Here is an 11,153-nt window from a genome sequence, read left to right on the forward strand (position 1 = left end):
ATGCATGACAATCGCATCCTTTTCTGACATTTACGGTGACGAAATTATTATTATTATTATTATTATTATTATTATTACAAGTGCAAGAGGGATTCTGGGGGTGGCAATGAGTGGGGGATACAGGATGCATTATTTTTATTATTAAATATATACACCCCTGTCCTTATTTTTATTTATTTTTTCATTATTTTTATTATTAAATAAAATGGAATGGATGACCCTTTGCAGCCTCCTAGGTGTCCATGCAGGACAGAGGAATGGGGCTGGGATGGATGACCCCTAGTGGTCCCTTTCATTTGCAGCCTCCTAGGTGTCCATGCAGGACAGAGGAATGGGGCTGGGATGGATGACCCCTAGGGGCCCCTTACATTTGCAGCCTCCTAGGTGTCATTGCAGGAAAGAGGAATGGGGCTGGGATGGATGACCCCTAGGGGCCCCTTACATTTGCAGCCTCCTAGGTGTCCATGCAGGACAGAGGAATGGGGCTGGGATGGATGACCCCTAGGGGTCCCCTTTCATTTGCAGCCTCCTAGGTGTCCATGCAGGACAGAGGAATGGGGCTGGGATGGATGACCCCTAGTGGTCCCCTTTCATTTGCAGCCTCCTAGGTGTCCATGCAGGACAGAGGAATGGGGCTGGGATGGATGACCCCTAGGGGCCCCTACATTTGCAGCCTCCTAGGTGTCATTGCAGGAAAGAGGAATGGGGGCTGGGATGGATGACCCCTAGGGGCCCCTTACATTTGCAGCCTCCTAGGTGTCATTGCAGGAAAGAGGAATGGGGCTGGGATGGATGACCCCTAGGGGCCCCTTACATTTGCAGCCTCCTAGGTGTCCATGCAGGACAGAGGAATGGGGCTGGGATGGATGACCCCTAGGGGTCCCTTTCATTTGCAGCCTCCTAGGTGTCCATGCAGGACAGAGGAATGGGGCTGGGATGGATGACCCCTAGGGGTCCCTTTCATTTGCAGCCTCCTAGGTGTCCATGCAGGACAGAGGAATGGGGCTGGGATGGATGACCCCTAGGGGTCCCTTTCATTTGCAGCCCTCCTAGGTGTCCATGCAGGACAGAGGAATGGGGCTGGGATGGATGACCCCCTAGGGGCGCCTTTCATTTGCAGCCTCCTAGGTGTCCATGCAGGACAGAGGAATGGGGCTGGGATGGATGACCCCTAGGGGCCCCTTTCATTTGCAGCCTCCTAGGTGTCCATGCAGGACAGAGGAATGGGGCTGGGATGGATGACCCCTAGGGTCCCTTTCATTTGCAGCCTCCTAGGTGTCCATGCAGGACAGAGGAAATGGGCTGGGATGGATGACCCCTAGGGCCCCTTATATTTGCAGCCTCCTAGGTGTCATTGCAGGACAGAGGAATGGGGCTGGGATGGATGACCCCTAGGGGTCCCTTTCATTTGCAGCCTCCTAGGTGGTCCGTGCAGGACAGAGGAATGGGGCTGGGATGGATGACCCCTAGGGGTCCCTTTCATTTGCAGCCTCCTAGGTGTCCGTGCAGGACAGAGGAATGGGGCTGGGATGGATGACCCCTAGGGGTCCCTTTCATTTGCAGCCTCCTAGGTGTCCGTGCAGGACAGAGGAATGGGGGCTGGGATTGGATGACCCCTAGGGGTCCCTTTCATTTGCAGCCTCCTAGGTGTCCGTGCAGGACAGAGGAATGGGGCTGGGATGGATGACCCCCTAGGGGTCCCTTTCATTTGCAGCCTCCTAGGTGTCCGTGCAGGACAGAGGAATGGGGCTGGGATGGATGACCCCTAGGGTCCCTTTCATTTGCAGCCTCCTAGGTGTCCGTGCAGGACAGAGGAATGGGGCTGGGATGGATGACCCCTAGGGGTCCCTTTCATTTGCAGCCTCCTAGGTGTCCGTGCAGGACAGAGGAATGGGGCTGGGATGGATGACCCCTAGGGGTCCCTTTCATTTGCAGCCTCCTAGGTGTCCGTGCAGGACAGAGGAATGGGGCTGGGATGGATGACCCCTAGGGGTCCCTTTCATTTGCAGCCTCCTAGGTGTCCGTGCAGGACAGAGGAATGGGGCTGGGATGGATGACCCCTAGGGGTCCCTTCATTTGCAGCCTGCTAGGTGTCCGTGCAGGACAGAGGAATGGGGCTGGGATGGATGACCCCTAGGGGTCCCTTTTCATTTGCAGCTGCTAGGTGTCCGTGCAGGACAGAGGAATGGGGCTGGGATGGATGACCCCTAGGGGTCCCTTTCATTTGCAGCCTGCTAGGTGTCCGTGCAGGACAGAGGAATGGGGCTGGGATGGATGACCCCTAGGGGTCCTTTCATTTGCAGCCTGCTAGGTGTCCGTGCAGGACAGAGGAATGGGGCTGGGATGGATGACCCCTAGGGGTCCCTTTCATTTGCAGCCTGCTAGGTGTCCGTGCAGGACAGAGGAATGGGGGCTGGGATGGATGACCCCTTGGGGTCCCTTTCATTTGCAGCCTCCTAGGTGTCCGTGCAGGACAGAGGAATGGGGCTGGGATGGATGACCCCTTGGGGTCCCTTTCATTTGCAGCCTCCTAGGTGTCCGTGCAGGACAGAGGAATGGGGCTGGGATGGATGACCCCTTGGGGTCCCTTTCATTTGCAGCCTCCTAGGTGTCCGTGCAGGACAGAGGAATGGGGCTGGGATGGATGACCCCTAGGGGTCCCTTTCATTTGCAGCCTCCTAGGTGTCCGTGCAGGACAGAGGAATGGGGCTGGGATGGATGGACCCCTAGGGGTCCCTTTCATTTGCAGCCTCCTAGGTGTCCGTGCAGGACAGAGGAATGGGGCTGGGATGGATGACCCCTAGGGGTCCCTTTCATTTGCAGCCTCCTAGGTGTCCGTGCAGGACAGAGGAATGGGGCTGGGGATGGATGACCCCTAGGGGTCCCTTTCATTTGCAGCCTCCTAGGTGTCCGTGCAGGACAGAGGAATGGGGCTGGGATGGATGACCCCTAGGGGTCCCTTTCATTTGCAGCCTGCTAGGTGTCCGTGCAGGACAGAGGAATGGGGGCTGGGATGGATGACCCCTAGGGGCCCCTTTCATTTGCAGCCTCCTAGGTGTCCATGCAGGACAGAGGAATGGGGCTGGGATGGATGACCCCTAGGGGCCCCTTTCATTTGCAGCCTCCTAGGTGTCCATGCAGGACAGAGGAATGGGGCTGGGGATGGATGACCCCTAGGGGCCCCTTTCATTTGCAGCCTCCTAGGTGTCCATGCAGGACAGAGGAATGGGGCTGGGATGGATGACCCTAGGGGCCCCTTTCATTTGCAGCCTCCTAGGTGTCCATGCAGGACAGAGGAATGGGGCTGGGATGGATGACCCCTAGGGGCCCCTTATATTTGCAGCTCCTAGGTGTCATTGCAGGACAGAGGAATGGGGCTGGGATGGATGACCCCTAGGGGTCCCTTTCATTTGCAGCTCCTAGGTGTCCGTGCAGGACAGAGGAATGGGGCTGGATGGATGACCCCTAGGGGTCCCTTTCATTTGCAGCCTCCTAGGTGTCATTGCAGGACAGAGGAATGGGGCTGGGATGGATGACCCCTAGGGGTCCCTTTCATTTGCAGCCTCCTAGGTGTCCGTGCAGGACAGAGGAATGGGGCTGGGATGGATGACCCCTAGGGGTCCCTTTCATTTGCAGCCTCCTAGGTGTCCGTGCAGGACAGAGGAATGGGGCTGGGATGGATGACCCCTAGGGGTCCCTTTCATTTGCAGCCTCCTAGGTGTCCGTGCAGGGACAGAGGAATGGGGCTGGGATGGATGACCCCTAGGGGTCCCTTTTCATTTGCAGCCTCCTAGGTGTCCGGCAGGACAGAGGAATGGGGCTGGGATGGATGACCCCTAGGGGTCCCTTTCATTTGCAGCCTCCTAGGTGTCCGTGCAGGACAGAGGAATGGGGCTGGGATGGATGACCCCCTAGGGGGTCCCTTTCATTTGCAGCCTCCTAGGTGTCCGTGCAGGACAGAGGAATGGGGCTGGGATGGATGACCCCTAGGGGTCCCTTTCATTTGCAGCCTCCTAGGTGTCCGTGCAGGACAGAGGAATGGGGCTGGGATGGATGACCCCTAGGGGTCCCTTTCATTTGCAGCCTCCTAGGTGTCCGTGCAGGACAGAGGAATGGGGCTGGGATGGATGACCCCTAGGGGTCCCTTTCATTTGCAGCCTCCTAGGTGTCCGTGCAGGACAGAGGAATGGGGCTGGGATGGATGACCCCTAGGGGTCCCTTTCATTTGCAGCCTGCTAGGTGTCCGTGCAGGACAGAGGAATGGGGCTGGGATGGATGACCCCTAGGGGTCCCTTTCATTTGCAGCCTGCTAGGTGTCCGTGCAGGACAGAGGAATGGGGCTGGGATGGATGACCCCTAGGGGTCCCCTTTCATTTGCAGCCTGCTAGGTGTCCGTGCAGGACAGAGGAATGGGGCTGGGATGGATGACCCCTAGGGGTCCCTTTCATTTGCAGCCTGCTAGGTGTCCGTGCAGGACAGAGGAATGGGGCTGGGATGGATGACCCCTAGGGGTCCCTTTCATTTGCAGCCTGCTAGGTGTCCGTGCAGGACAGAGGAATGGGGCTGGGATGGATGACCCCTAGGGGTCCCTTTCATTTGCAGCCTCCTAGGTGTCCGTGCAGGACAGAGGAATGGGGCTGGGATGGATGACCCCTTGGGGTCCCTTTCATTTGCAGCCTCCTAGGTGTCCGTGCAGGACAGAGGAATGGGGCTGGGATGGATGACCCCTTGGGGTCCCTTTCATTTGCAGCCTCCTAGGTGTCCGTGCAGGACAGAGGAATGGGGCTGGGATGGATGACCCCTAGGGGTCCCTTTCATTTGCAGCCTCCTAGGTGTCCGTGCAGGACAGAGGAATGGGGCTGGGATGGATGACCCCTAGGGGTCCGTTTCATTTGCAGCCTCCTAGGTGTCCGTGCAGGACAGAGGAATGGGGCTGGGATGGATGACCCCTAGGGGTCCCTTTCATTTGCAGCCTCCTAGGTGTCCGTGCAGGACAGAGGAATGGGGCTGGGATGGATGACCCCTAGGGGTCCCTTTCATTTGCAGCCTCCTAGGTGTCCGTGCAGGACAGAGGAATGGGGCTGGGATGGATGACCCCTAGGGGTCCCTTTCATTTGCAGCCTCCTAGGTGTCCGTGCAGGACAGAGGAATGGGGCTGGGATGGATGACCCCTAGGGGTCCCTTTCATTTGCAGCCTCCTAGGTGTCCGTGCAGGACAGAGGAATGGGGCTGGGATGGATGACCCCTAGGGGTCCCTTTCATTTGCAGCCTCCTAGGTGTCCATGCAGGACAGAGGAATGGGGCTGGGATGGATGACCCCTAGGGGTCCCTTTCATTTGCAGCCTCCTAGGTGTCCATGCAGGACAGAGGAATGGGGCTGGGATGGATGACCCCTAGGGGTCCCTTTCATTTACAGCCTCCTAGGTGTCCATGCAGGACAGAGGAATGGGGCTGGGATGGATGACCCCTAGGGGTCCCTTTCATTTGCAGCCTCCTAGGTGTCCATGCAGGACAGAGGAATGGGGCTGGGATGGATGACCCCTAGGGGTCCCTTTCATTTGCAGCCTCCTAGGTGTCCATGCAGGACAGAGGAATGGGGCTGGGATGGATGACCCCTAGGGGTCCCTTTCATTTGCAGCCTCCTAGGTGTCCATGCAGGACAGAGGAATGGGGCTGGGATGGATGACCCCTAGGGGTCCCTTTCATTTGCAGCCTCCTAGGTGTCCATGCAGGACAGAGGAATGGGGCTGGGATGGATGACCCCTAGGGGTCCCTTTCATTTGCAGCCTCCTAGGTGTCCATGCAGGACAGAGGAATGGGGCTGGGATGGATGACCCCTAGGGGTCCCTTTCATTTGCAGCCTCCTAGGTGTCCATGCAGGACAGAGGAATGGGGCTGGGATGGATGACCCCTAGGGGTCCCTTTCATTTGCAGCCTCCTAGGTGTCCATGCAGGACAGAGGAATGGGGCTGGGATGGATGACCCCTAGGGGTCCCTTTCATTTGCAGCCTCCTAGGTGTCCATGCAGGACAGAGGAATGGGGCTGGGATGGATGACCCCTAGGGGCCCCTTTCATTTGCAGCCTCCTAGGTGTCCATGCAGGACACAGGAATGGGGCTGGGATGGATGACCCCTAGGGGCCCCTTTCATTTGCAGCCTCCTAGGTGTCCATGCAGGACACAGGAATGGGGCTGGGATGGATGACCCCTAGGGGCCCCTTTCATTTGCAGCCTCCTAGGTGTCCATGCAGGACACAGGAATGGGGCTGGGATGGATGACCCCTAGGGGCCCCTTTCATTTGCAGCCTCCTAGGTGTCCATGCAGGACACAGGAATGGGGCTGGGATGGATGACCCCTAGGGGCCCCTTTCATTTGCAGCCTCCTAGGTGTCCATGCAGGACACAGGAATGGGGCTGGGATGGATGACCCCTAGGGGCCCCTTTCATTTGCAGCCTCCTAGGTGTCCATGCAGGACACAGGAATGGGGCTGGGATGGATGACCCCTAGGGGCCCCTTTCATTTGCAGCCTCCTAGGTGTCCATGCAGGACACAGGAATGGGGCTGGGATGGATGACCCCTAGGGGCCCCTTTCATTTGCAGCCTCCTAGGTGTCCATGCAGGACACAGGAATGGGGCTGGGATGGATGACCCCTAGGGGCCCCTTTCATTTGCAGCCTCCTAGGTGTCCATGCAGGACACAGGAATGGGGCTGGGATGGATGACCCCTAGGGGCCCCTTTCATTTGCAGCCTCCTAGGTGTCCATGCAGGACACAGGAATGGGGCTGGGATGGATGACCCCTAGGGGCCCCTTTCATTTGCAGCCTCCTAGGTGTCCATGCAGGACACAGGAATGGGGCTGGGATGGATGACCCCTAGGGGCCCCTTTCATTTGCAGCCTCCTAGGTGTCCATGCAGGACACAGGAATGGGGCTGGGATGGATGACCCCTAGGGGCCCCTTTCATTTGCAGCCTCCTAGGTGTCCATGCAGGACACAGGAATGGGGCTGGGATGGATGACCCCTAGGGGCCCCTTTCATTTGCAGCCTCCTAGGTGTCCATGCAGGACACAGGAATGGGGCTGGGATGGATGACCCCTAGGGGCCCCTTTCATTTGCAGCCTCCTAGGTGTCCATGCAGGACACAGGAATGGGGCTGGGATGGATGACCCCTAGGGGCCCCTTTCATTTGCAGCCTCCTAGGCGTCCATGCAGGACACAGGAATGGGGCTGGGATGGATGACCCCTAGGGGCCCCTTTCATTTGCAGCCTCCTAGGCGTCCATGCAGGACACAGGAATGGGGCTGGGATGGATGACCCCTAGGGGCCCCTTTCATTTGCAGCCTCCTAGGCGTCCATGCAGGACAGAGGAATGGGGCTGGGATGGATGACCCCTAGGGGTCCCTTTCATTTGCAGCCTCCTAGGCGTCTTTGCAGGACAGAGGAATGGGGCTGGGATGGATGACCCCTAGGGGTCCCTTTCATTTGCAGCCTCCTAGGCGTCCATGCAGGACAGAGGAATGGGGCTGGGATGGATGACCCCTAGGGGCCCCTTTCATTTGCAGCCTCCTAGGCGTCCGTGCAGGAAAGAGGAATGGGGCTGGGATGGATGACCCCTAGGGGCCCCTTTCATTTGCAGCCTCCTAGGCGTCCTTGCAGGAAAGAGGAATGGGGCTGGGATGGATGACCCCTAGGGGCCCCTTTCATTTACAGCCTCCTAGGTGTCCGTGCAGGACAGAGGAATGGGGCTGGGATGGATGACCCCTAGGGGCCCCTTTCATTTACAGCCTCCTAGGTGTCCATGCAGGACAGAGGAATGGGGCTGGGATGGATGACCCCTAGGGGCCCCTTTCATTTGCAGCCTCCTAGGTGTCCATGCAGGACAGAGGAATGGGGCTGGGATGGATGACCCCTAGGGGTCCCTTTCATTTGCAGCCTCCTAGGTGTCCATGCAGGACAGAGGAATGGGGCTGGGATGGATGACCCCTAGGGGTCCCTTTCATTTGCAGCCTCCTAGGTGTCCATGCAGGACAGAGGAATGGGGCTGGGATGGATGACCCCTAGGGGTCCCTTTCATTTGCAGCCTCCTAGGTGTCATTGCAGGAAAGAGGAATGGGGCTGGGATGGATGACCCCTAGGGGTCCCTTTCATTTGCAGCCTCCTAGGTGTCCATGCAGGACAGAGGAATGGGGCTGGGATGGATGACCCCTAGGGGTCCCTTTCATTTGCAGCCTCCTAGGTGTCCATGCAGGACAGAGGAATGGGGCTGGGATGGATGACCCCTAGGGGTCCCTTTCATTTGCAGCCTCCTAGGTGTCCATGCAGGACAGAGGAATGGGGCTGGGATGGATGACCCCTAGGGGTCCCTTTCATTTGCAGCCTCCTAGGTGTCCATGCAGGACAGAGGAATGGGGCTGGGATGGATGACCCCTAAGGGCCCCTTATATTTGCAGCCTCCTAGGTGTCATTGCAGGACAGAGGAATGGGGCTGGGATGGATGACCCCTAAGGGCCCCTTACATTTGCAGCCTCCTAGGTGTCTATGCAGGAAAGAGGAATGGGGCTGGGATGGATGACCCCTAGGGGTCCCTTTCATTTGCAGCCTCCTAGGTGTCCATGCAGGAAAGAGGAATGGGGCTGGGATGGATGACCCCTAGGGGTCCCTTTCATTTGCAGCCTCCTAGGTGTCCATGCAGGACAGAGGAATGGGGCTGGGATGGATGACCCCTAGGGGTCCCTTTCATTTGCAGCCTCCTAGGTGTCCATGCAGGACAGAGGAATGGGGCTGGGATGGATGACCCCTAGGGGTCCCTTACATTTGCAGCCTCCTAGGTGTCCATGCAGGAAAGAGGAATGGGGCTGGGATGGATGACCCCTAAGGGCCCCTTACATTTGCAGCCTCCTAGGTGTCATTGCAGGAAAGAGGGATGGGGCTGGGATGGATGACCCCTAAGGGCCCCTTACATTTGCAGCCTCCTAGGTGTCCATGCAGGAAAGAGGAATGGGGCTGGGATGGATGACCCCTAGGGGCCCCTTTCATTTGCAGCCTCCTAGGTGTCCATGCAGGAAAGAGGAATGGGGCTGGGATGGATGACCCCTAGGGGCCCCTTACATTTGCGGCCTCCTAGGTGTCCATGCAGGACAGAGGAATGGGGCTGCGATGGATGACCCCTAAGGGCCCCTTACATTTGCAGCCTCCTAGGTGTCATTGCAGGAAAGAGGAATAGGGCTGGGATGGATGACCCCTAGGGGTCCCTTTCATTTGCAGCCTCCTAGGTGTCCATGCAGGAAAGAGGAATGGGGCTGGGATGGATGACCCCTAGGGGTCCCTTTCATTTGCAGCTTCCTAGGTGTCCATGCAGGAAAGAGGAATGGGGCTGGGATGGATGACCCCTAGGGGCCCCTTACATTTGCGGCCTCCTAGGTGTCATTGCAGGAAAGAGGAATGGGGCTGGGATGGATGACCCCTAGGGGCCCCTTACATTTGCGGCCTCCTAGGTGTCATTGCAGGAAAGAGGAATGGGGCTGGGATGGATGACCCCTAGGGGCCCCTTACATTTGCGGCCTCCTAGGTGTCATTGCAGGAAAGAGGAATGGGGCTGGGATGGATGACCCCTAGGGGCCCCTTACATTTGCGGCCTCCTAGGTGTCTATGCAGGAAAGAGGAATGGGGCTGGGATGGATGACCCCTAGGGACCCCTTTCATTTACAGCCTCCTAGGTGTCTATGCACGACAAAGGAATGGGGCTGGGATGGATGACCCCTAGGGGTCCCTTTCATTTGCAGCCTCCTAGGTGTCATTGCAGGACAGAGGAATGGGGCTGGGATGGATGACCCCTAGGGGCCCTTGCATTTGCAGCCCCCCCGGGTGTTCATGCAGCACAGAGGAATTGGGCAGGGATGGATGACCCTTAAGGGACCCCTTTCATTTACAGCCTCCTAGGTGTCCATGCAGGACAGAGGAATGGGGCTGGGATGGATGACCCCTAGGGGCCCCTTTCATTTGCAGCCTCCTAGGTGTCCATGCAGGACAGAGGAATGGGGCTGGGATGGATGACCCCTAGGGGTCCCTTTCATTTGCAGCCTCCTAGGTGTCATTGCAGGACAGAGGAATGGGGCTGGGATGGATGACCCCTAAGGACCCCTTACATTTGCAGCCTCCTAGGTGTCATTGCAGGAAAGAGGAATGGGGCTGGGATGGATGACCCCTAGGGGCCCCTTTCATTTGCAGCCTCCTAGGTGTCTATGCAGGAAAGAGGAATGGGGCTGGGATGGATGACCCCTAGGGGTCCCTTTCATTTGCAGCCTCCTAGGTGTCCATGCAGGAAAGAGGAATGGGGCTGGGATGGATGACCCCTAAGGGCCCCTTACATTTGCAGCCTCCTAGGTGTCCATGCAGGACAGAGGAATGGGGCTGCGATGGATGACCCCTAAGGGCCCCTTACATTTGCAGCCTCCTAGGTGTCATTGCAGGAAAGAGGAATAGGGCTGGGATGGATGACCCCTAGGGGTCCCTTTCATTTGCAGCCTCCTAGGTGTCCATGCAGGAAAGAGGAATGGGGCTGGGATGGATGACCCCTAGGGATCCCTTTCATTTGCAGCTTCCTAGGTGTCCATGCAGGAAAGAGGAATGGGGCTGGGATGGATGACCCCTAGGGGCCCCTTACATTTGCAGCCTCCTAGGTGTCATTGCAGGAAAGAGGAATGGGGCTGGGATGGATGACCCCTAGGGGCCCCTTTCATTTGCAGCCTCCTAGGTGTCCATGCAGGACAGAAGAATGGGGCTGGGATGGATGACCTTTAAGTAGGGTTGCCATATCCCGCCGGGGGGCGGGACAATCCCGGTTTGGGCGGTGCTGTCCTGGTCCCGGCCCGGTTTGGCGCCCAAACCGGGACGGCCCCGCCCACCGCGGCCACCTCAGGCCCCGCGGCGGCTCCAAGGCCTTGCTGAGGCCTGGGAAGGCTCTCCGCGGTTGGAGCTCCAGCCGCGGAGACGCTCCCTCCCGGGCCCCAGCAAGGCCTTGGAGGCAGCTCCGCGGTCGGAGCTCCGGCCGCGCGGTCCTCAAAGCCTCCACGAGGCCAGGGAGGAGGAGGAGGCCGCTTCCCACCGCGGCGATCGCCGCGATGAGGGGCGGCCCCCGCCTCCTTCTCGGCCTG

Source organism: Sceloporus occidentalis, unplaced genomic scaffold, assembly GCF_023333645.1.
Source record: "Sceloporus occidentalis isolate IW3139 unplaced genomic scaffold, rSceOcc1.0.p SCAF_1, whole genome shotgun sequence".
NCBI lineage: Eukaryota > Metazoa > Chordata > Lepidosauria > Squamata > Phrynosomatidae > Sceloporus > Sceloporus occidentalis.